The following is a 24,078-nucleotide window of genomic DNA, read 5'->3' as shown; positions in this document are numbered from 1 at the left end:
AAAAAATCTCACAAAAAGAAAAATTATTTGCCATCAAATAATGTGTGTCACAATTATTAGCACCCCTGGTGTTAATACTCTGTACAACCCCCTTTTGCCAACAAAACAAGGTCTGGGGACTGAGATGGCCATGGGAGGAGCTTGATTTTGTGTCTGGTGAACCATTTCTGTGTAGATTTGGCCATATGTTTATGGTCATTGTCTTGCTGAAAGACCCAGTGACGACCCATCTTCAGCCTTCGGGCAGAGGGCAACAGATTTTGATTTAAAATGTCCTGGTATTTCAAAGCATTCATGATGCCATGCACCCTAACAAGGTTCCCAGGGCCTTTGGAAGCGAAACAGCCCCACAGCATCACTGACCCACCCCCATACGTCACACTGGGTATGAGGTACTTTTCAGCATGCGCATCTTTCGTGGCACGCCAGACCACGAGGGGATTTTTTCACCCACTGAATGAATGCACTTGTATTGAAGGTTGGATTTTTCTCTTTTTTTCATTAAGGCCCCATATTATTTGAATTTAAAAAATATTAGAAGCTAAAAAACACATCTTTTTCAGGGGTGCCAATAATTATGGAGGGCACTGTAGCACTTAAACTACTTTTAACAGAGTTCATATTATCCTTGGCATTGCTTACACATATAGTATAGCAGTTGAAGAACCTGCAAGTACTTCAAAGCTTTTTAACTGAGCGGAAAATCTGGGATCAATAGTGTGTCTACTGTTGAGGCACCTTTTGTGATTGCATCAAGAAAACGCATATGATATACGCAATATTAGTGACTTAGACCAGGGATACCCAACCACCGAGTCGGAGACCAGCACTGGTCCGTGGTGCATTTGCTACCGGACTGCAGAGAAAAAAATAATTTGTTAACAACCGCAATCTGGCCTGTGGCTCTTGACACATCAGTATGCCTGTCTGCTCTATACATATACTGTAAGAATAAAACTGGACAGGAAGACGTCATTGAAATCCATCGGAGCTACCATCTATTTTTTTTTATATCTATGTCTGCTTGTAATAATAATGACGTAGGTGCATCAGATTTGTTCCTGGAAATAATAGGCCCACACGTTAGCGAAGATGACCGAAAAACATATGTCTTTGGACAGCTTTTTCTTATGGGGAAAAGGCCACCTGCTGAGCCAGAAGAGGAGCCTACAACCAAGCATATTCTGCATAATACGTACAGTGGGGAGAACAAGTATTTGATACACTGCCAATGGGAAGACCCATTGACAGTGTATCAAATACTTGTTCTCCCCACTGTATGTGGCTAAAAGCTAGCAAACGAGGCCTTCAATTTCATATATTGATGCATTTTCTGCTTAATTTAAAAAATAATGTGCCCCCCACTAATGTTATTTGTGGAACAAATTTTAACCAGATCAATTTTAGTTCCTCTAAGAGGGCTGCTAAATCATTCAATTCCGCCCTCTGCTTTCTACCAAAATTCGTGTAACACCGTTCCTCAGGCTAGCATGTGAACAGCACATGACTAAACCCAGAAAACAGGTGATTATTATGTATTTTCAAGACATTTTCTGCGTGACTGCATCCTCACTCAGAGATAATGTGCCTGACATGAGGGACAAATAGAAGGACACGCAAACGGAGCTACCACAGTGGAGCATTCGATACATGTCAGAAGTGAAAATTGTGACCTTACAAACCAGAGCGCTGTTTGACAGCCGTGGGAAGGTCAGCCAGTAACTTGCAAGTGCCTACAAGCGCACCAGATGAAATGTCATACCAAGAAGGGCACCAAAGGAGCTACACAATATGGAGTGGGAAAAGGAACACGTGCCTTGTAAACAGAGTTTGCTAAGTGAACATATTCAGGGTTTGCCCTATATATAATAGATTGTGACGCACTGCCACACCAAAATAAATGCTGCCACGCCTTGCAAATTAGATTTGTTCTTTTTTTACGATTTATAGATATTCTAATTTATAATTTGTGTAATTTAACATTACGTCTAAATGAATATATACAGTATAGCTCATTATATACGCACTATTTGCCATAAGTCGTCTGAATAGCACGTTAAACACAAATTGTTACTTTACACTAGGGGTCCCTAAACTATGGCTATCCGGCCCGCCACCACATTTGGTCCGGCCCCCTGAACATTTTTTTTTTTTTTTTTTTTCAATAGTGTTATTTATTTTCTGGCTTTTTTCTGCAAAGAACCCAGAAAGGGTTGTTTGGTTATTATCTACTTAATTAATAGTGTTATTATATTATATTATATATTATTTTTATTTTATTTACTTTTGTTCCGTGAACAATCCAGAAAGGGATATTTGATTGTGGCTTTCTGAAAAACAATAAATTTTTACGTTTAGGCACTCCTGCAATCGTCACACCTTTCTTGTTACAAACTGACCCCGGTCTCTCATCAGAGAAGGGAAAAGTTATGTGGCCCTCACAGGAAAAAGTTTGGGGACCCCTGCTTTACACGCTTCACTTTGAAAATCACATCGGTTCTCCTGTTGTAAACTTGCGCCTGGCTAGGTCGGGACAGAATTGGGAGAAAAATCCACAGAAAGGTTTTTCAAGTTAGTCAATGATCGTAATTCTGGTTTAAGCCTGTGAAACTGACCTTAAAGCCTAAGTTCAGAATTTGTAACATTAGGCTTAACCTTTGAGTTAGCAGGGGTTTAATTAGTTGCTGGAGTTCATTTCAACAAGTTCCGTTATTTGTTAGCTTCAGGGCTCCGGAGAGGCTAAGCTAGCACGAGTCAATGGAACCTTCATAGCATGCCAATAAAAAACGATACAGATCTACAAACTGCCATAATTCATTCATAATTCATTCTGCAGGACTATTTTTTTTAGATGCGTAATATGACCACAATGAAGAGGAGTGCTTCGGCCACTGATGCTCACACTGCATTCGAGGAAGGTGGGAAGTCTGACTCATCCTGTTCGGAGGGTACCATTTGTGATCTCAAAGCGTTTAAGCGAATGTAAACAGAAAAGATGGCTGATCGCGACAAGTTGTTTTTTATTTTGGCCATCAAAAGACATTTTGACCTCAAGCAAACCTGCCTTCTCATAAGCGATCATATAGTGGAGGTATTCCAATGATATTTTTCCAGATCAGAGGTTGGAAACTGACTTCCCACCTTGTACCCCTTGCTTCCCACCAAATGCAGCATTAGTCTGCTGAGTTAAGTGAAGTCCGGCAACATGGTGAAATGTACATTAGGAGGCTGTGGAAACAGACAGAAGAAATGCGCAAAAGAAAGTTTTTGACATGGTTACAACATTAAAAAAATCAGTGGTGAAAAAAAACGATATCACTTCGCCCTACTCCTCTGCAGAGCTTCTGGATTACAAATAGTGCTATTCATACTACAATTATTGACATGCAATGGTAAGTTTTAATAACTATCCTGAAAACATAGCCAACACTATTGATTGCATAGGTCATCGATAATTTTCATGTGTGCATATGTTGTTTTTTTATTGGCATGCTAAGATGGTCCAATTGACCCACGCTAGCTTTGCCACTCCGGAGCCCTGAAACTAAAATAACTAACAAACTACACAGAATTTGTTGAAATCAACTCCACCGACTAATTAAGCCCTCGCTAACTTGAAGATTAAGCCTGATTTTTTAAAAAATCCTGAACTTCCCCTTTAATATTGACATTTACGTAACATTTAAGTTCTTTATGGCGTGTCTTTGACCCAAGTATTCACATCCTAGCATAGCATTTGTTCATTTCTGATGTCACTGGTTGTAGTTTCAGGTGAATATTTTGAAGTATTTTGGAAAGAGAAAAGTTCCTGAGGAAGAGGGTCAGGTAACAAAAAGGCTAGTATTGTTGTGGTGATGTAGACCATCAAATTGCGAAATATTAAAGTAGCCTGTGAGGGTAATTAATTATTTCGGAACGTAACCCTCACGTTCGAAAAAATCCTTCAGTTCCTAAGGTATTTAGCTTCTACACTGTGAGGAGTAGAAATACCCATATGGTTATGGCAAGCGTTGTATTTTAATGTTAGATCACGTTTTCAAAATCTGAATGAGGCAAGATCACAGCTGAAGACGCAGATCAGGAAGGCGCACCAATCCAGGGAAGGAGAACTAAGAAAAAAAAGTGAACACAGGTAATCTGCCTGGGACCCAACATGGACAGAAATGGCCAAGTTCAAGCCTGTAGCACAGAAATCAAGGTGAGTATTAAGAATTGTGCACCTATTATTTTTATTAATCATAATGGCATTGATTTAACTTAAGTTACTGTGTTGAAAAAGGTTCATTGTTTATATCTTGGCATGTTCCTTATTTAAAAAATGACAAAACAGATGCCGAATTTGCATTGAAATAAGTATTTTTCATCTCATTGAAACAAATCATTATTTTAATATCAGTTTGCAAGGGGCTAAAGCAATCAGAAAAGTAACTCCAACAAAGACACTTCCGTTTTAACAAGTTGAATTGACTAATGTAATCTTTGAAAACATGGGATTGAAACAGTGTAGTCCTAATGGCTAATCCATCCATTGAATGTGTTTCATAATACAGACCAGGTCAGCATGTCAAAGATAGCATCACAAACTAATGAATGGGGAGGGCCAACTGTCAGCCATTGTTTTGACAGTGCCATCTCAACAATGAACAGTGAGAGAGATTTCTCTGCAATGAACAGAGTAAGACATTTGGTCAACTTTACAATGTACAGAACTGTACAATGTAAGTTAGAGATGCTTGTGTGTCTTCATTGCCTACATCTTATTTTTTAAAATTCTTGTGTAGGTGACGACAGACCTGAGGATCCGGCTGTAGGGGGAGGGGGACCATCTCGCAGCATGCCTCACATTGACTATAAATGGACCACCTATTGCTGATTTTCCTTATGAAAGAGCCCTCAAATTGTTTTTTTTTTTTTTTAAATCCAGGAAAATCAAGTACAAGCAGGATGCAACCCTTGCAAATAGATCTTTGTTATGGTTGTTCTTGGAAAAAAATAGTTAGAAAAAAAATATTATTTTCCATATGAACTAATTTCACCGTGGCACGCTGTCTGACTCCAACGTAGCCCACCACCCACACAGCTTCAAAAAATCCTAAGGGAAACCCAGGACAAGTATGAATGTCACATTGCTCTATAAAAATATGGACTAGAGACTAGAGGCTGACAATTTTTCAGGATTCCGTGAAAGAAAACGGTAGGAGTGAATTTCATGATTAAATACAGAATTGTAAGCGGAAACCATACAAACCAAGTCCGAGTGCAAACCGTCTTGTGACTTCAAGTATCTCCAAATCATTGCTATCAATACCAATTATTGGCTAACCATCATTTTCACAGGTGTGGTCAGGGGCGCCGTATAGGGGTGAAAAGTGATGATTCTAAGGGCCCATGCTCTGATGGGGCCCACAAAGAAAATTACAACATTATTTAATCGTTTGCAAATTAAAAAAATAATCATTATAATTCTAATAGGACTAAAACAAAGGGTTTCCTTTTCTTGTTTTGTTTTTTGGCAAAAAGTAAACACCCAGAGAGCATATGTATTGCCAGCCACCCCCCCAACCCCCGTATTTTCATTAAATGGTTTGGTCCCCCCTTCCTTCGATCAGACCGTGAGCAGCGGTGCATATTTATACCAGTCAATGACTCGGAGTGCGCGGTACTGCAGAAATATTTTCAAAACAAAAATTATTATCTTATCAAAAGAGGAAAGAAAAGAAAGCAAAATAAGAGAAGGGTAGAAAAGGCCAACAGGATGTGACAAAGTACTTCACAAAGGAAGGTTGGTGTCTTGTGTCAGTGTAGTGCTGAAAATTAAACTGTTATCTTAGCCCACTCTAGCCCCATCTGGCACCTTGCGATGTCAAGCTCTGAAGCGAGTTCCCAGCTCACTCCGTAAGAAATACGGGATTTTCCCGGCCTCAATGAGCAACATTCACCTATTCAAAAACATGAATTCCAAATAATGACGCAATTTTTTGGTCTCCTACAGATGTTGAAAGTTGGTGTGGAAATTTTCGTCTTTTAAATCGGCTTGAATAGTTTGTCAAGAATATGTTGAATTTTCTTTGTCAGCAATTGAATTTAGTTTAAGGGACCTCGCTTCGGAGCTGTAGCCTATAGTGGAGATCGCGAGTTTCCAGATGGTGCTAAGCCTACGCCGTAATGAAATACTGTTATTGTTAGCTAGCAAGTGTTTGCTCCACTTTTAGCTTACATTTAATCAGTACAGCAGGCAAACCCTTAGCAAGCTCTTCATACTAAAACAGTTGTCTCTGCTCTTGCCTGTTGTAAGAGGCACAACTCCTCTTGCTGCGTCTGGCTCAGCAGCCCTGTCTCCTGACCCCCTTTATGAGCCAGCCTCATCTCCCAACTGAAGTTGAGGAATTGATTTGAACACTGCCACACCACACATATAAGATCAGTGGTTAAGGGTAAACCCTATATATACACAGCTGTGAGAGAATATGTTAATATTAAGAATAATAGCTAAAACTCATGAAGAATTATTTGAGGTCCACTATGTGTCAGGACAGGCTTTCCAGTCTTGCCATGCTGTCCATTGAAAGTTAGTTGGCTAGGAAGTTAGACTTTATTGATTTGATCAGTGACGTTGCTAGCAAGAAGGCTTGGCGCTGGGCTCTTGGTGAGTAAGGCTGAGCAAAGGACCAAGAATCATGCAGTGACAGCTGTTAAATCTATGGCTACATTAGATCAATACACTTGCTACATTTGTATACAAGATCAAAAAATCTGCTGCTCGCTTTGTTTGTTATATCATTCTAAAGATTGTTATTTTAATTGCGGTTAATGTATACTGTAGTATAGTTAAGTTAAAACAAAACATTTATTCTACGTCATTCATTATGGTATTTGCTTTGAGAATAATAATATAATTTCTAATAAAAATATATTTAAATTGTAAAAGATGGCCTTCAGTACATTTCTTATAGATATTAGTCTATTCATTATTGCTCCATACGCAGTACGTTAACATAAATATATTTTCTAGGGCTGTCAAAATTATCGCGTTAACGGGCGGAATTTTTTAAATTAATCACGTTAAAATATTTGACGCAATTAACGCACATGCCCCGCTCACACAGATTAAAACGACAGCAGAGTGTAATGTCAGCTTGTTACTTGTTTTTTGGTGTTTGGCGCCCTCTGCTGGTGCTTGGGTCCAACTGATTTTATGGCTTTCAGCACCATGAGTGAGCATAGTGTAATTATTGACATCAACAATGGCGAGCTAATAGTTTATTTTTTGATTGAAAATTTTTACAAATTTTAATAAAACGAAAACATTAAGAGGGGTTTTAATATAAAATTTCTATACCTTGTACTAACATTTATCTTTTAGGCACTACAAGTCTTTCTATCCATGGATTGCTTTAAGAGAATGTTAATAATGTTAATGCCATCTTGTTGATTTATTGTTATAATAAACTAATGCAGTACTTATGTACCGTATGTTGAATGTATATATCCGTCTTGTGTCTTATCTTTCCATTCCAACAATAATTTACAGAAAAATATGGCATATTTTATAGATGGTTTGAATTGCGATTAATTACGATTAATTTTTAAGCTGTAATTAACTCGATTAAAAATTTTAAACGTTTGACAGCCCTAATATTTTCATCGTGCATTAATGCAGAAAATGCGCAAATTAGTGTGTAAAGATTCACCAGAATGCAGGAAATTACGTAGTTGATACTCTAAATGTGTGTATGTCCCGGCACTGGTGGTGGGACCCAAAGTGGTATCTTTTCATGGGGCCCAAAATCCCTGGCAGCGCCGCTCGGTGTGGTGGAAATCTGTCTGATGCAACTACAACCAAATCAAGGTTGGCTTCAATGCTAATGATGTAAAAATGCCAAGAGATGGTTGCGGTAGCAATACACCATTTTAGATTTATACGCAGCTCGTTTGTTATCAGGGGACAAAATGGCTGAAAGTTTACGGATTTCACACTTGATAAGAGACAGTTTTTGTTTGGTATTCACTAGAGGTGTGCAAAAATTCCGATTATTAGATTATTCACTATTCGGCCGTGGAAGATTCGAGAACGATTCACAAACATCCAAATTCCGATTATTGAAATATGCCAAGTAAAGCGGAAGTACAACACACTTAGTGCGCCGCGCGGTCAATGAGGAACTAAGAGTAGCTAAACATCATGCTTCTCATTACCCGGGCCCTCGGGTAATGCCAATGCTCAACTCACGGCTCTAGCTCAACTCATGCCACGAGATAAAAAAACACAACAACATACCCGACTGCTGCCGAAAAGCTGCTACAAAGTAGCATAATGTTATGGTAGATATCATTTATATAGGACTCGATGCATTATGGATTCGGTAGCGTTAGCAGCACACCTACAAAAAGCTAGATGTGGGCGTTATTAAATGGCCGCCATCTTAAAACAGTACACGTCCCTGCAAGGCTGTTGTAGTGAACCTTCCAAGCAAATCTAATTAACTTTTTATCTAAAATACTCCTAAATCGGTAAAATATTGACTTGAATCTATCTTTAACATAGTTTTAAAACTTTCACATGTCGAAAGTAGACAAAAGGGAAATTATGGAATAACGGGAGCAATTTTAACAACTTTAACGGTTGATTCACAACATTAAATTAATTGAATGTAGTTTAAAGCTGCTGATACAGAATGGGGACTGGAGTTTTTTATTTACTGTTATTTTTGTATATTTGTTTACTGCTATATGTTAACTTGATACTGAAATAGTAGTTTGGTTTAGCCTGAAAGTATTTTTGAACAATTTTGGAACTAATGTACAAAACATTAAAAAAAAAAAAAAAAAAAAAAAAAGAGGGGGGTGCATCAATAATCGTTTTATAATCGAATCGGAGCCTCTGAATCGTAATCGTAATCGAATCGTTAGGTGCCCAAAGATTCCCAGCTCTAGTATTCACATAGTATGCGTTGCGGTAATAAGCAGAATTTCCACAAGCACTAGTTACAGCAAAACTTTCAAATAGTATCCAAGATTTTCAGAACTTTAGTACATACTTTTTATATTATATTATATATATATTTTTTCCCATTACTTTTTATTTGTTGTGTATATCAAAGCATCTCATCTGATGCACTGCAGGTGCCTTTCCTGCTAAGAAAACCAGTACCAAAACAACAGTAAAGTTCTGATGGATTTGTGTTTTAGTACTGGTTTTGCTGGTCTAGAATAAGCATATGCTGGACTTAAAATAATTGACCACGAAAAGTTTGGGAAGGCTCTGTTTCATACATTAGAATTACCTACGAATTTCAAAAACGTGTCACACATGACAAGTATGTCAATGTAACACAGTTGAGATGTAGCCCTTTGCAAATCTCACGAAAAAACACGTCTTTAAGATCACAAAACTTGGAGCTGTTCGTGTTTGGTCGCCATCTCCAAACGGAAATGAGGTCGATGATCACGGAAAGCAAACAAGCTGTCAAGATCGGCGCGTGTTAACGGTACGGTACAGCTCGGCAGTCCCGGCCGGCAGTTTGTTCCAAGTCCAGCCGTGAGCCGCTAACTCAAGCGAATATCAGCGTGTCGTTTAGTTTTCTCCTCAAGCACATAACACTTTAAGGGTGCACATTTTTGTACGCAAACACGGATGAAGTCAACTTACATGGACGCCGAAGGAGCGTGACGGCGGTGACGTCCAAAGAGCTGCGTCCCTGCTCTCTCTGTTGCGTCTGCCGTCCGCTAGCGCTAGTGGTTACGCTCCGCCTATTCGGCGGTGACGTCAACACGTACGACGTCAAGACAGGTGGAGGGGGGTTGGGGATTCAGGAGCATAGATATCATATGTGTATACACGAGATACAAAAAGTGAAGTTGGCGGCGTTAGTAATCGTGGGCCCGTTTGAGAGGACTTCTTCAAAGGGCGATAGTTTCCAAACCTGCAGCAATTTATTATTGGAATAATTTATACGAAAATATTGACTGGAAACATACTTGGCTTTTGCCAAGAAAATATTTATTAAGAAATAAAGAAATCTCACTGGAAATACTTCACAGGTGTTATTTTGTAAAGACAACAATGGTTAAATTTAAAATTAATATTGATACGTTATGTTCTTTTTGTGCAAATGCAGAGGAAACTATTTCCCATTTGTTTTGGGAATGTACTTACTCTCAAATCTTTTGGGTTGGCCTGAACAATTTTATCAATCACAAAGTTGAGCCCTCATTGAAAGTACTTTTTAGACATATTTTGTTTGGCCTATAAACCCCACTCACATGACGTCACAACTATGCCTCCGCGCCATATTGTCCGTCAGCTCGTCGTGTTTACGCATTACCGCTACGTAAATTCCTCCTATTATGACGTGTTTTTCTGCTCGTTAACATTAATAATCAAAATGGTGAAGGCGTGTGTGGCGGTTGGTTGCAGTAACAGAGAAGATAGACGGAGATACTTGAAGTTCTACCGTATTCCGAGAGACCCAGAGAGGAGAGCGAGATGGACTGCTGCAATTCGACGAGAAAACTGGGCACCAAACGATCACCACAGACTATGTTTTATACCTGGTAAGATGCATTTAATATATATATTTAGAGGGTTTTGGGCTGACAACCACAATTAAGATCATTGCAAGGCTAATCGCCGACAACATACAGTTTTAAATTCAAGATGTTTATTTCTTCCGCCATCATTATTTTTTGAATAATATTTAGCTGGTACCAAGTGAAAGAAGCTGGCCTCGTCTACGGATCATCAGTTAAACAGGTGTGTCCAAACTTTTTGCAAAGGGGGCCAGATTTGGTGTGGTAAAAATGTGGGGGGCTACCTTGGCTGATTTACGTTGAACAACATATTTAAACCATTTTTAGCAAGCCCTTCTGTGTGTCACATTTGCTTTACTATTATTTTTTTAAATTCATAATTTCAACAATCTCGCCTTTGTGGCGTTTTCTTTCGACACTCGGGGTCTTGCAAAATACTGCTGCTGTGAAATTAAACTAGCTTCAAGTTGCTATAATTTCTCGCTGCGTATCTTCCTTGTAATGTTGTCGTACATGTCAGCGTGTCTTGTTTGGTAATATCGCGTCACATTGAACTCTTTGAAAACAGCGACTGTCTCTTTGCAAATGAGGCAGACACAGTTGTTGCGTATTGTATTGAAGAAATAGTCCAAAATCCACCTATCCTTGAAGCGTCGGCCATCGCAGTCAACTTTTTTTTTTTTTTAAATTGATTGTCGCCATTTTAGAAAATTGAAAGTAAAGGGTCACACGGGGTAATGTTGCTTAGAGTGCTGCTCTTAAAGTTTTTCAAAGTTTCATGAGAATAGGCTGAGTTTCTGTGGACAAGATAGTTGTAGATATCAGGGTAGCAGATGTCAGGCAGAGACGGCGAAGACAGCAGGTCGAAAAATATCGATTTAGGCATCAAATATGGATCTGGCGAATGGATAGACTGAAGCTTTTCCACATAACGCCTTTTACGCAACGCATCCGATGAGTTTACAGCGTCTGAAAGCACCGAGGCTTCCATGAATTGCACTATAAATTGCACGACAAATTGAAACCATTGAGAATACGGATAAACATTCATTCATTCATTCATTTTCCATGCCGCTCATTCCTCACGAGGGTCGCGTAGGTGCTGGAGCCTATCCCAGCTAACTTCGGGCAGTAGGCAGGGGACACCCTGAATTGGTTGCCAGCCAATCGCAGGGCACAAGGAGACACACAACCATTCACGCACACACTCACACCTATGGACAATTTAGAGTGTTCAATCAGCCTACCATGCATGTTTTTGGGATGTGGGAGGAAACCGGCGTTCCCGGAGGAAACCCACGCAGGCACGGGGAGAACATGCAAACTCCACACAGGAAGGCCAAAGCCCGGGATTGAACCCTTGATCTCAGAACTGTGAGGCAGACGCGCTAACCACTCAGCCACCGTGCCGCCTACGGATAAACAATGACGGACAATATGGTGGCCGGATACAGCGACACGTTATTGTGTGACGTTGGTGAGTGGGGTCTTTAACATTGAAGAATCACAAATGGATAAAAGATACGTAATAAATCTTATCTTAATATTGGCAAACTTTCACATTCACTGTGTAAAATATGCTAATCAAAGACCAAATTATCACATTTTTGGGAAAATGCTTTCTTTATATTTGGACGATTTGAGTTTCTCTTTGAACCCAAAGGCTACAAGGACCAAAAGGCTTTGCAAACAGTACAGCTTGTGTTTAAAATAACCCCGACCATTTTATTTGTTATTTTTGTTGTTGTTGTAAATTTGTTGTTTGTATGTCAGTTGTTCACCCCTTGTTTGTATTTGTATTTGTGTGAATAAAGTTTGTTAAACAATTAAAAAAAAAAAAAAAAAATGTAATCGTGGGCCTAGTGAACTCCCCTGGCAGGCTCTGTTGCAGCGAACCTCAGGTGAGTGATTTCTCCACTAAAATATTCTTAACTAGGCGAAATTTTGACGGACTTTGAAACAGTATGGTTAATAACTCAGTTTATGGGAAAACCAAGGCGTTTGAAAATGGGTTAAAAACTTAGCAATTTATTTATAGCCATTTCAAGGTGCACGCTCCATTGACAATGACTAGAAAAAGTTTATCAAATAGCACTCCACTGACACCAAACGGCCGTCAAATGATAATGGCCTCACCTGTGTTGACTGCTTTTTGCATCTAGTTGTATATTTACATGTGATTTATATGTTTAGGAGGAGGTCTCACTTTTCGTGCAAATAATTTTCAATCTTTAGTTGCAATTATGCATTGCAATGGATGTCTTTTTCAGTCAAAGTTAATAATTATACCCCTATATTATAATGTTGGTCATAATAGTGGGATTTGGAGGTGGTCCTTGGTGTGAAATTTGAAATTTACTAACTGTGGAGGCGCACACAGTAGTTCTGTCCTTAACAACTAGATGCCAGCATTGAACTTACTGTAAGTCAGTGCAGTTCTTGAGTTCGGGAGGGCGAATGTCGTTGGAGTGCAGCTTCATGTCTTGTATAAAACGATGTGGCATTTTTAGCTAAATGAACTCTTAGTTGTGACATATAATGTAGCTGCATCAAAAGTAAACTTTTCTAGTGATTACAATTGTGGTTTTTACAAAAGCTACTAATAGTTGAAGAAAATAATGTAGTTGTTGTAAAAGTAACTGTGGTGCAAGAGTAACTTGAGATTGTTGAACATAATGCAGGTATAGCTAAATTGACTTCAAATTGTAGAAAAATGATGTACTTGTAACAAAATAACTTTGTTGGAGAAAATACTGTTATAGCGATAAACACACACAAGGCTGAAAAAGCAGTTTCTGCTCATGACCCCCTCTTTTAAATAAACTACTGTATTGTGAGCAAAAAGAATTGTTGTGTTTGATAGAACAATATGTGTATATGCTGCCATTGCCGTTTCATGGTGCAATATGCCCCCGGACTATTTTTAATTTGTCCATTTTAGCTCTCAGACCCCCGTTTATGGACACAAAGCAAAGGCTTTTGTTTCAACCAGCCATAAAAAGGTGAGTAATTATATTTATTGTTCAAATTATCTATCAAGCTATTATCTTATAATCATCAATTGATGTCTAATATTTACTTTTAAAAAGAAAAACGGCTTCAAAAAGTTATTCACTCACGTATTTTAAGCAAATTATGTCACAATGAAAAAAACGTCTGTAAATAAGTAACAGATTTCTACGTCATAACTATCGCTTAATTGTATTTTTTTGGATTACAGTCGCATTTTCCTGATATTTTAGATGATAAACAATGGATCAAAATAGATAAAAATTTAGGGGGAAAAACATTTAAAGGGGTAAATATTTGAAAAAAAAAATCTCGACCACTCGTTTTGTCCGTGACTTTTGTCTCGCGCCCCATGCGAAATGACCGTGTTTAAACTATAAAAGCCAAACAAATTGCCATTCACATGGTAAGTACGCTATAATTTCTAGTTAAAATCAGTGTGTCTCTAATTCTGCTCCCGCTTCCTTTTGCCTTGAGTTAGTGGAAATGTAGCGTGAGCCAGAAAAAAGATGTACGTTGAGGTCAAACGCTAGCGCGAGAAGAATGGCGTACCACACGCATGCTATTTTTAGACCGTGACGTCGCATCATAAAGCGGAAGTAAAGCCGAAGTGGGACATTATAGACCCGCCCTCGCATAGAAACAACGCAATTTGTGCTACCTTTCACCGGTAATCTTTCAAAAATGAACATGCCGATCACGCATTGCTTTTTTGGAACTTGTAGAAACGACTCTAGACATTACGACACATGAAGGAAGTTTTCTTCATATGTTTCTGGAAACCAAAAACTCGGGAGGAAAAAATGTGATGACCGAATCAACTTGCGCGGACTTTAACACCAGCACGGTGGATCCATTCACATTTCATATGCAGTAAAGATTTTGTTGGGTTGGCATGGTCTTTCAGAGGACAAAGAGGTAAGCCATTTGGGTTGGCATGGTCTTTCAGAGGACAAAGAGGTAAGCCATTTTTATATTTTTAACTTATTTTTTTAGCGTAACGTTGTGCTGTACTGCTTCTGTCTGACAATGAATGACCTGAAAAGAATTACAATGGTATCTGACTGCCACTGTTACCGTTTCTGTTATACTGTGTATATATATATATATATATATATATATATATGATATAATATAAAACAACTTTAGTAAGGGGGAAGTGCAATTATATAATTAAGATTTGTTATCAATGAAAAAATTAAAAGTGTTCGTTGGCTGTCACTGAGTAGCATTTGCGATCACTACACAAAGCTAACTAAATTACCCCCAAGAACGGTCAGAGACGTAAGACAACCAGAGGATATATAAGAAAGACAGGGCTGATGGTAAAGGATAGCTTGTTGTAACAGGAGAATGTCATTGTCAGTCGCGTCGATAAAAAAAGCTAAAGCTATGCTTAGGTCGGCTCGTTTTTTTCGTCTTTTTCAGCCTTCGACACTAAAGCTATCTCTTTAACTAATCATTTTTACGTTCTTCCACATCTTTGCCAGTGAATTTGGCACCAGGCACATCATTTTCGGAGAGAATTGGTAGGTTTAGCTCTGTAAACATCTCTTTCGTACAAGATATCCATTCATTTCCTATTAGGGACAAACGGTGGCTTGTCCCTACTTAGCAACAGTAGCTAATGTCATGAATATTAATAAGCGGAAGTGACGTGTTGCTTGCGGTACGCCACTACGGGCACAGCAGGCTAACTGACTAGCGCGCTATCCATTATCTTTTTGACCTGTGTTGCCGTTTGGATTGCTTATTATGGCATTATATCAATGTATTAGATACATTAGATGCATAAATTATAAAGCCTAGGTCATACGCTTCGAGGCTAAACACAATAGATTGATTGTGTAATGTGTCATGCCTTGGGTTAAGTTCTGTAAAGGCGAAACACACAGACTCCGGTGCGCTACGCGCAGCTCCGTTCCGAATGACGCAACAAATACGTTTGTATTGTAGTCAATACGAGGTGGTCCACATGATCCGCTCAGCTCCGATCTGTCAAAATTAAAATAGGTACAAGGTATATTTTCTGGTCTGTCAACCTGCTGCCGGATCAAGCCCTGCTGTTTAGCACGCACCGAACAGGAAATAGAACGGCAGCAATATATGGTCTTACAAAGTAAATAATGTTAATAAAAGTATTATGCATCTAAATTTAACCATGTTTTATAATAATTCATAATTTTCAAATTTACACAAAACAAAATGTATACAGGTCATTTGCATGGGATGTACAGTGCTCATTTATCTCCAAACAATACATTTTAAAATGACTAAAGGAAAAGACATTCTTCCTAATACTACTGTAGCGATAGGAAGCGCTGCATTGGTCGTCAGCGTGACGTATTAGTGTTTTTAATGCGGCAACGCAAAGAGAGTGCGGAGAAAAATAAAAAGTAAAAAGTGAGCTAGACTTCTGTGCTGATTTATTGAAACTAATTGCCCTAATCCTGCCACAATCCTTGCAAGTGCTACACTATGTTTGTGTATGTGCGCGCGTTAGAAGTAAGATCTTAAGCCCAAACCTGACCCGACCCGAATTTCGGGCAGGGTCGGGCCTAAAATGTCAAGTATTACTTTCGGGTCGGGCCGGGCTTCTCTCTCGCTAACTTTTTTGTAATAAATATATAATTATATATGTAAACTAAAACAATGTCAATGTATGGATGTTAAACTAAGGAACACTTGTTATAAATAATTTGGATGAACAGAGAAGGCGCTGCATGAGAATTGCGAGCAGGAGCCGCGCAGAACCTCTCCTTGTCAGAGAGACGCGTCCATGTGAGCACAATATCCCACACAGAAATATATTTAACTTTTCCAGCATTATTTCATTATGTAAATGCATTCATAATGATTATAAAAATATGTAGACTTTTTAAACACCTAAAAAATGTGCGTTTTTTTCTGCCAACTCGAGGAAATTAAAATAAATGTCGAATGGGCTGCTGCATTTAATTGCCAAGGAAATAAAACACGAACTGTCCAGCTGATAGAACATACACACAAATATAATGAGAATGAATTTATATAGCTATAAATGTTTATTGAATATGCATATACAGTCTTGTTTAACTGGGAGAATTCTTTACAAAAGACAGGCTTTAATTTGTTTTTCCAAGCAGTGCTCTGTCTAGGTCTGGCTGACGCATCGCTACCCTGCGCTCCTTCTCCTGAGTCCTCACAAATAAAACATAACATTTCGGGTTTTGTCGGGCTCGGGCCTGCAAATCAAGTTAATTGATCGGGCCGGGTCGGGCTTTAATACCCGCGGGCCCGGGTCGGGTCAGGCTGGATTTTTAAGCCCTGATCTCACCTCTAGCACGCGTGCGTGCGTATAGATTTGTTGGGGCGGGGAGTTGCATCCGTGGGCTATTTTGTGCTTTTGTGTGTGTTGAATTGAATTTAACAGTAGCTAAACTGTACTATTGGCCTTTGTGCATTTTTGGCGTGTTTTCCCTCTGACAATACTGTCACAATAATAAACTTTGTGTTGACCTGATCACGAAGCTTCCTCCGTTTTGCGCATGCGCATCTAGAGTCCGGTGTACAGACCGCATGAGAGTCGTATGCTGTGGACATTGGGAATCGCATTCGATCTGCATTGTACTGTATTTGTTGCGTCATTCAGAATGGAGCTGAGCGGAGGGCGGTGGGCTCTGTGTGTTTCGGCGGTTAGGTTTGTGCCCGAGTGTGTCTTGTCATGTGATTATCCATTGATTTCACCTATTATGTCTGCTTCCTCTTGTGTCACCCACCTGTGCCCAATTGTCTCGTTACCTTGTCCTGTTTTCTGTTCAGTTCTTGTTGCGTCAGTGTGGAATTCGTGTCCATCCCAGTGTTTCCTTCTACGTCCAAGGCCTCGTGTTTTTGTTCCTCCGGCCAAGTAAGTTTTGAATCCTAGTCCTTTCTTAATTCTCCTCGTGAGTTAGGTTTTTACTTTGCTTTTTTGGACCTTTGTTTGTATTTAACTTTCATTCACCTTCACATTACTGCCTGCATTGCTTTTCAGAAGTCATCATGCCACATAGATCTACACAGTGGAGTAGCAAAATGAGGTAGAATTACCTGGATAATTGTGAGATGCTGAGGGATGCTATCATAAATGTGGGGAGGACAGCGTGCTCAGGGAGGCCCACATCTTTATGACAGATAACATGAAACACGACCACAAAGCGGTCAATGAGTTTACAACAGTCTGTCAAGGATGAGCACAAAGATGACAGTGAAAAGGCTGACAATGTGAAGTACAAGGTAAGTTTTGTTTATCAGACTTCATAAGTGTGTTGTGGAGGGTTTTTATTTTGTTTATGGTGTTGTTCATCACTACTGTTGCTTCCATTCATCAGAATAAATCAACATTTCATGACCTGACAATGTTGCCCCACAAGGCTTAACGTTGCTCAGATGGCTCTGCGCACTGCAAAGGGGAGAGTGATTGAGAGATTGGCTTCCTCTCCCAGGCCCTCAGATGAGCCGTGCACTCTGGAAAAAATCTCCACAATGCAAAGGACACGGTTGAGTATCTGTCCAAGAAGCATGGTACAGCCCTGAGGTAACGGTTACATCTTATTCAAGTCAATGTGTCCTTTCGCCTAACGACTCTGAAATGACAAGGAATGAAGAAATCACAATAAAGTTTCTGTTACAAAATGTTTCTTCAAGTGTTTTTAACTCACCTGATTCGACCTAGTTTTAAGGTGTTAAAAAATGCCCTCCTGCTAAAAATGTTTCCTCCCCTAGAAAATGGAGATTTTAAGTTTTCCAATGATATATCACACATGCATATAGGACAATTTTGAAATTTGGCAGAATTGGGGGTCTAAGAGCGGCATTCAAGCCACCTGAGTATTTTCCGCCCTATGGTTGTTGCAAAAGAAAGTCAACCGTCCGATGCTAAGGACGGCGGCGGTGAGTGATGAAAACCTGGCACTGTTCACAACAGAGGAATCATCAATTTCATAGTTTTATCATTGTTTTATACCTTGGATTCATCCAACTCCTTATTCAAGCTGACAGATGTCACCCCCAAATTCTGCTCGTTAACTCTGCAGCATGCTATTCACCTACATATTTGGCTACGGCCTTTTTCAACATGTTGAACTTGCAATTTCATGTACTTTGTTGTTCTGTTGCATTGATATGAAAGCTTGGCGTCAGCGACACTTGAAAATGAGGACAGCACCAGCTAAAAAAAACGAACCAAAATATTTTTGTCTGTGGTCAAACATGGTACTTCACCCATTCCCTCGAATTGATGGCATAGAACATTGATTCCATTTTGTTTGAATGTCACAGAAAGGAATAGGAAAAAGTGAATTGTTTGTGCATATGTTTCATTTTCAGTAAAAAAAAGAAAAATAGAATGCAGGAATGTCACGACTTGATTGCCGTCCAAGTCCCTAGGATCTTTTGCAATTCTTGTCCAAATTGTTTCCCATTAGAATTAGGATGTAATTGACTCTTGAAATTTCCGTGCAACTGTGAAAATTGGTTTGATTACTTAATTAAATGCTCCTACTAATATTGATTAAGGGATGAAAATGGATCGCGTATGAGTCATTAATAAATGACTAACCTCTCGTTGTGTTGATTAGGAAGAAATACATTTGGTATATTTGTGAGATTCAGTTTTTGAAGCTTTTCACGAATGCTTTAGAGTCGACAACAAAAGATGTGTAAAGAAATTCCCGGAAAAGAGAGCTGTCAACAAGTGATACACAAAATGCATTTTGCCAGCTCAGACACACAGAAAAGCGAGACCAGGCCGGGGCCCACAGACTGTTTGTCTGGCAAGACGGATAATGGAAAGCATTAGTGTGAGCGACTGATGCTCGCCGACCCTTTCTCTGAGGATGCCTGCTCTCGGTGGCGCTTGCCAATTAGCGCCTTCACACCGGCGGCCCGTGTTACTAATGAAGAGTTGAGAGCACACACCGGTGGCGGCGAGGAGGCAGCCATCGATTGTCAGCCCACTTGAGGCCCCAGCGTGCCCCAATGTGCAGACCGCATGGAAAGGATTGACAGTGCGTATTCTCCTAGAAATACTATTGAAGCTACTTTCACCTTCAAAAATGTTAAAAATTTGTTTTTTTATGATCAGAGAAGGAAAGTGACAATGTATGACTACTCTGTTGCTTCTTGTTTGGATGCTGTTGACAGAGGCGTCGCGTCCCATTAAGCAAACCAGGCAATTGCCTAGGGCCCCCAGCCAGCAGGGGCCCCCAGAGGGCCAACAGATTTAGCAAATGCAGCTTTACTGCACTGTTGCAGCGACAAGTGTAGGGAGTGTTTCAATACCATGGAATCATTTGGCAGATTATCTAACGATTCTTTTATCAATCCCAATCAGCACTAACCATGACACGAAGATTTTACATGTTTAAGAAAGTCCAATCAGCTATTAATACCACGTGATTGTTTAAAGAGTGACTCACCAAGTAGTACTCTATGGAAAGTCCTTTCCGAGTTGTTTTACATTGATTTTCACAGGCCACCCCATTATTCATGTGACTACTTAAAGAAATGGTGATTTTCCCCAAAAAACTATATTCATAGGTCTATCGTATTCCTCGTCTAATCCTGTATAAGCAGGGGTGCACATAATTTTTTTGCCCAGGTTCTCAGAGGAGGACCTAGAGATGTGACTTGGTCCTCATTGAGCTTGAGAGCCGAACCGCCTGATGCGATAAATTTATGACAAGCTTTACTTAGAGCCAATTAACTTTAATTATACTAACAATTAATGCTTGATTAACATCAACTGGCACAACAAAATTGGCATTACTTTGAAGTGAAATGTAAAGAAATAAACATAAAAGCACCAATTCAAAATAAAGGGCATTATGCGGCTCCCACATTAACTCCAAGCCTTTTTAAAAGTGGGATGTCCTCCTCATAAGACCTCATTGAACGTGCATGTTTAGCTTTGTAAAATGCGAGCAAAAACACGTTTGTCAGTGCATGTCGCTGTTCATTACCTTTATTCCGCGACTTGTCCATAGGGCGAGTGGGGTCATGTCTGACATCGATAGTTTGCTTAATTGCCACATGCTCTCTGTTTTTTTCGTGCTTTTCAAAGTTTGGATGGCTGAAATTCTTTGACCCTACATAAAATGTGCTGCTCTTATCGGTGACATTGGGATTCTCATGGCACATTTTGTACCGCATTTCCGTGCGAGCATCATTTGCTTCTAGCCATAGTACCTCCTGTAGCCACTTTTCAGCAAAAGTCCTTTTTTTCGGTAGCTCCGGTGACGTCTCTGTCGTGTGTCTGTCTTTTGACGGTGGTGGGGGAACACGGAAGTAATTACTCAGTGTGGCCTGCCTCTTCGACATTTTGAGAAGTTATTTTCTCGTATCCGCCGCAAATACAGTGGTCAGCCATCGGTACGCAAAAGCGTATGGAAGCCGTTGAGGGCCAGCGCGTTTGTCTACGTCCAGTACGCATGCGCGCATGCGGACCTCTTATGTGCACTCCTGTATATAAGAAAAATATAACATATATGCATCTAAAATAATCCTAAATGATTTTATTAGCACTTTTAATACTCCTTTTAGCAAGTTCCTTGGGTATGCGTAATTTCCCATAGCAACCAGTCCTGTTATTGTCCTACGTCACAAGCTCTGCATATTCTGGGAGCGAGAATAGGCGAAAGCTGCGCATTTTGAGCAGAGGACGGCCACCTGTTAAAATGTGTGCGTCCATGAACGAATGTAAGTACATCCATATGAGTCAGTGTAAAGTGCTTAGTTTTCGACACTTTTATGGCCAAGATGACCGCACGTGCACGCAGCGCGCACTCGCACCCCCCCCCACCTTTGTGTTCATTATACTGTGCGAGTATCTATGTGTGTCATGTGACTCAAAGTGAGAGTGGGTGGCGATCTGGCCTTTTTTTAATTGAAAAAAAAAGCAGAAGAGGAGAAAAGGAAGCCAGACAGCGGTGAGTGTACTATGTTACTGTAGTTTTATGTCCTAATGTAGTAGAAGCACTGCAGACTAGTAGTAGTAGTAGGTTTAAAAATAAAAAAAATAATAATAAAAAAGTAGTAGTAGTAGTAGTAGTATTTTTATGTTCTAAACCAATTAACTGCCTTGACTTGTTGTAACCAGCTTATTAGCGTTTACTAACAGCATTGCAGCATCAAGCATTATTAAACTTATATTAAATATGCTATTCCTCCAAGTCCAACTGTCCCTCTTACTTGCACACGCTCGAAGGGCCCCATATTGCTTGTTGCCTGGGGCCCCGGGGACCCTTGCTACGCCTCTGGCTGTTGAACAACAACTTTAGCGGCGTTGACTGTCGTTTGACGTTAGCCACATGCAACAGTCCTCATGCAATACACAACACATTGGTGAGGTAAGGCACTTCATTCCAAGACTTTGAACCAATTATGTTCAAGGTCATCGCAAATAAACCCTCTCTCCGAGCAAAGTCGGCGCAGGTCATTTCCTGTCCCGGTTTGAATGACGAGGTTGCTTTTCTGCCAGAATTTGACATCTGCAGGACTTAAATTGGAATTCTGTTGATTTCAAAGCAATTTTTTTGACTCTCTTAAGGACACGTTTTATGAAATAGCTGCCATCGTTGAGTAAAGGTAAAACCTCCGGTGATTTGAAGGCGAGAAAAAATTTGAAAGAGTAATTTTTTTCAGGCATTAAAAATAGATACTATTCCTATGAGGCCACAAAGACTTGAGCACTTGGCACAAGTGCATTTATTGATGAACAACCAGACCACTCGTCCTGCTTTCTGAGCGTAGCGTCTGAGAGCGCTAACCTAAATGTTCGCAACATAGCTACTCCCAGATGGCTAGCACAATGTGGGTTTGCTGTCAAAGCTTACCTTCATAATATAGAAATAAAACTTGACAGCTACCAATCTTCTACCCATTCCCCCATTTACTCTGAGGAGCAGAGCATCCCTCTGTGACAAGTGGATGTCTGAAATTGTAATCTTCGGCAGGTCATAGAGGCATCTTGAGTAAATAAAAGCCATTTCACAGGGCCAGAAATTAACACATATACATTTGAGAAAGTAGATGTAAAGAGGAAACTGAGTTTTGTACCTCATCAATGCGGATTGTGGAAATGCTGTACACACGGAGCCTGAAGTGGTGCTGTAACGACGCCATCGAAAGTGACCAGAAAACACAGAACAAGGATGAGAAGGGGTGGCATAAAATATATTCATCGAACTTGAAAATGGCTCACATAAACACACAGGAAAGCATGTCTTCCTATGTCACATAGGCTAGGTTCATACTGTAGGTCTTAATGACAAAAAAATTGAATTGTGCATATCTGATTTTATGTGCCGTGCTGGTGTTCCGGCTGCTTTTGTCCATTAAGCCCATTCAAGTAATTTGCATGCGCACTAATTTACGGTCCGACACACACTGAGCAAACTGACCCACATGCGCAGAAGCATCAAAACAAATGACTACCGGTTAGAGGTGTGCATCGGCACTGCCCTCACGATTCGATTCAATTACGATTCGGAGGGCCACGATTCGATTCGATTCAGAGGGCCACGATTCGATTCGGTTCGATTCGGCAATGCATCACGATGCATTAAAGCCTGGGATGCATTAAAATGCTAAAGCAAAGCATATTTTTCGTGAATCATGAGGCAACACAAGCGGTCAGACATTAAACAACTTTTTATAGGCTCTTGTGTCATTCCTGGTTGTAGTCAAATGAAAATAGTAATATATATTTTAAAAAAAAAAAAAAAAAAACATCACAGCATTTAATTTGAATGAGACCAGGGCTTTTTTTTTTTTTTTTTTTTTTTTTTTTTTTTTTTTACACACAGTAGCAGCCTTTCATTTTTTACACACCGCATAAGTTTGGTCAAGTTTCCCACCAACCTCATAGAAGCCAAAATGTCTCCATATGCCTGCTTTCAATGTCTTTGGTGTGTCAATAATCTTTCGCGCTCCCTCTTTCTCCGCTTCAGCCATTGCTGTTATGTCTTTATCGCTCTTTCTCGATTGGCACTGCGTAATTGCGCATGTCTGTGACGTTACTCCCATGAGGAAGCAGATTTGGGTTCCTCGTCCCCCCTGCATTTCTTGTACAGTAGCTCCCTCTACAGGTAAACATGAGAATAATAATACAAATGGGGAAACCAAATCCATTGCATCACTGGAAGATTTTTGAATGGACTTATATATTTTAATATGTGCTGAATCGATTCGGCATGTTGCCCGCATCGAATCGCATCGTCCATGGCCCGCATCGGGATGCATCGCCGCATCGATTATTGTTGACACCACTACTACCGGTACACATGCTGTATGCTGTATTCAAAGTTTATATGTATTGATCGAACGCAAACATAAGGTCAATTTGCCACGACTCTCGGCCATTTAAGCGATAATAAAATATTGCTTATTTGGCACACGGAAGAAAAACCGAGCATTCTCAGGCTTATCCTTTTTTTTTTTTTTTTTTTTTTTTTCTTCTCTATGACTGTGGTTAAGCCCGCCTACTCCCTGAGTTCTAGCTAACGCTAATGCACAGCTCCA

The 24,078-nt window shown here is 39.8% G+C and overlaps 1 protein-coding gene across 2 annotated transcripts in view; it reads right to left on the bottom strand.

Moving 5' to 3' along the window:
- Positions 1-9,772, bottom strand: part of tmcc1a (transmembrane and coiled-coil domain family 1a) — a 73,076-nt gene extending 63,304 nt beyond the window's left edge. Inside the window, exon 1 of one of the 2 annotated variants that reach the window (XM_057821255.1) lies at positions 9,650-9,772. The gene's annotated coding sequence lies outside the window, so the exon portion shown is untranslated. The remainder of the gene's footprint in view (positions 1-9,649) is intronic. The other variant, XM_057821285.1, reaches the window with a different exon arrangement.
- Positions 9,773-24,078: the final 14,306 nt, after the last annotated feature.

This window comes from Corythoichthys intestinalis, chromosome 2 (assembly GCF_030265065.1).
Source record: "Corythoichthys intestinalis isolate RoL2023-P3 chromosome 2, ASM3026506v1, whole genome shotgun sequence".
Lineage (NCBI taxonomy): Eukaryota > Metazoa > Chordata > Actinopteri > Syngnathiformes > Syngnathidae > Corythoichthys > Corythoichthys intestinalis.
This window is presented reverse-complemented; position numbering and strand designations above follow the sequence as displayed.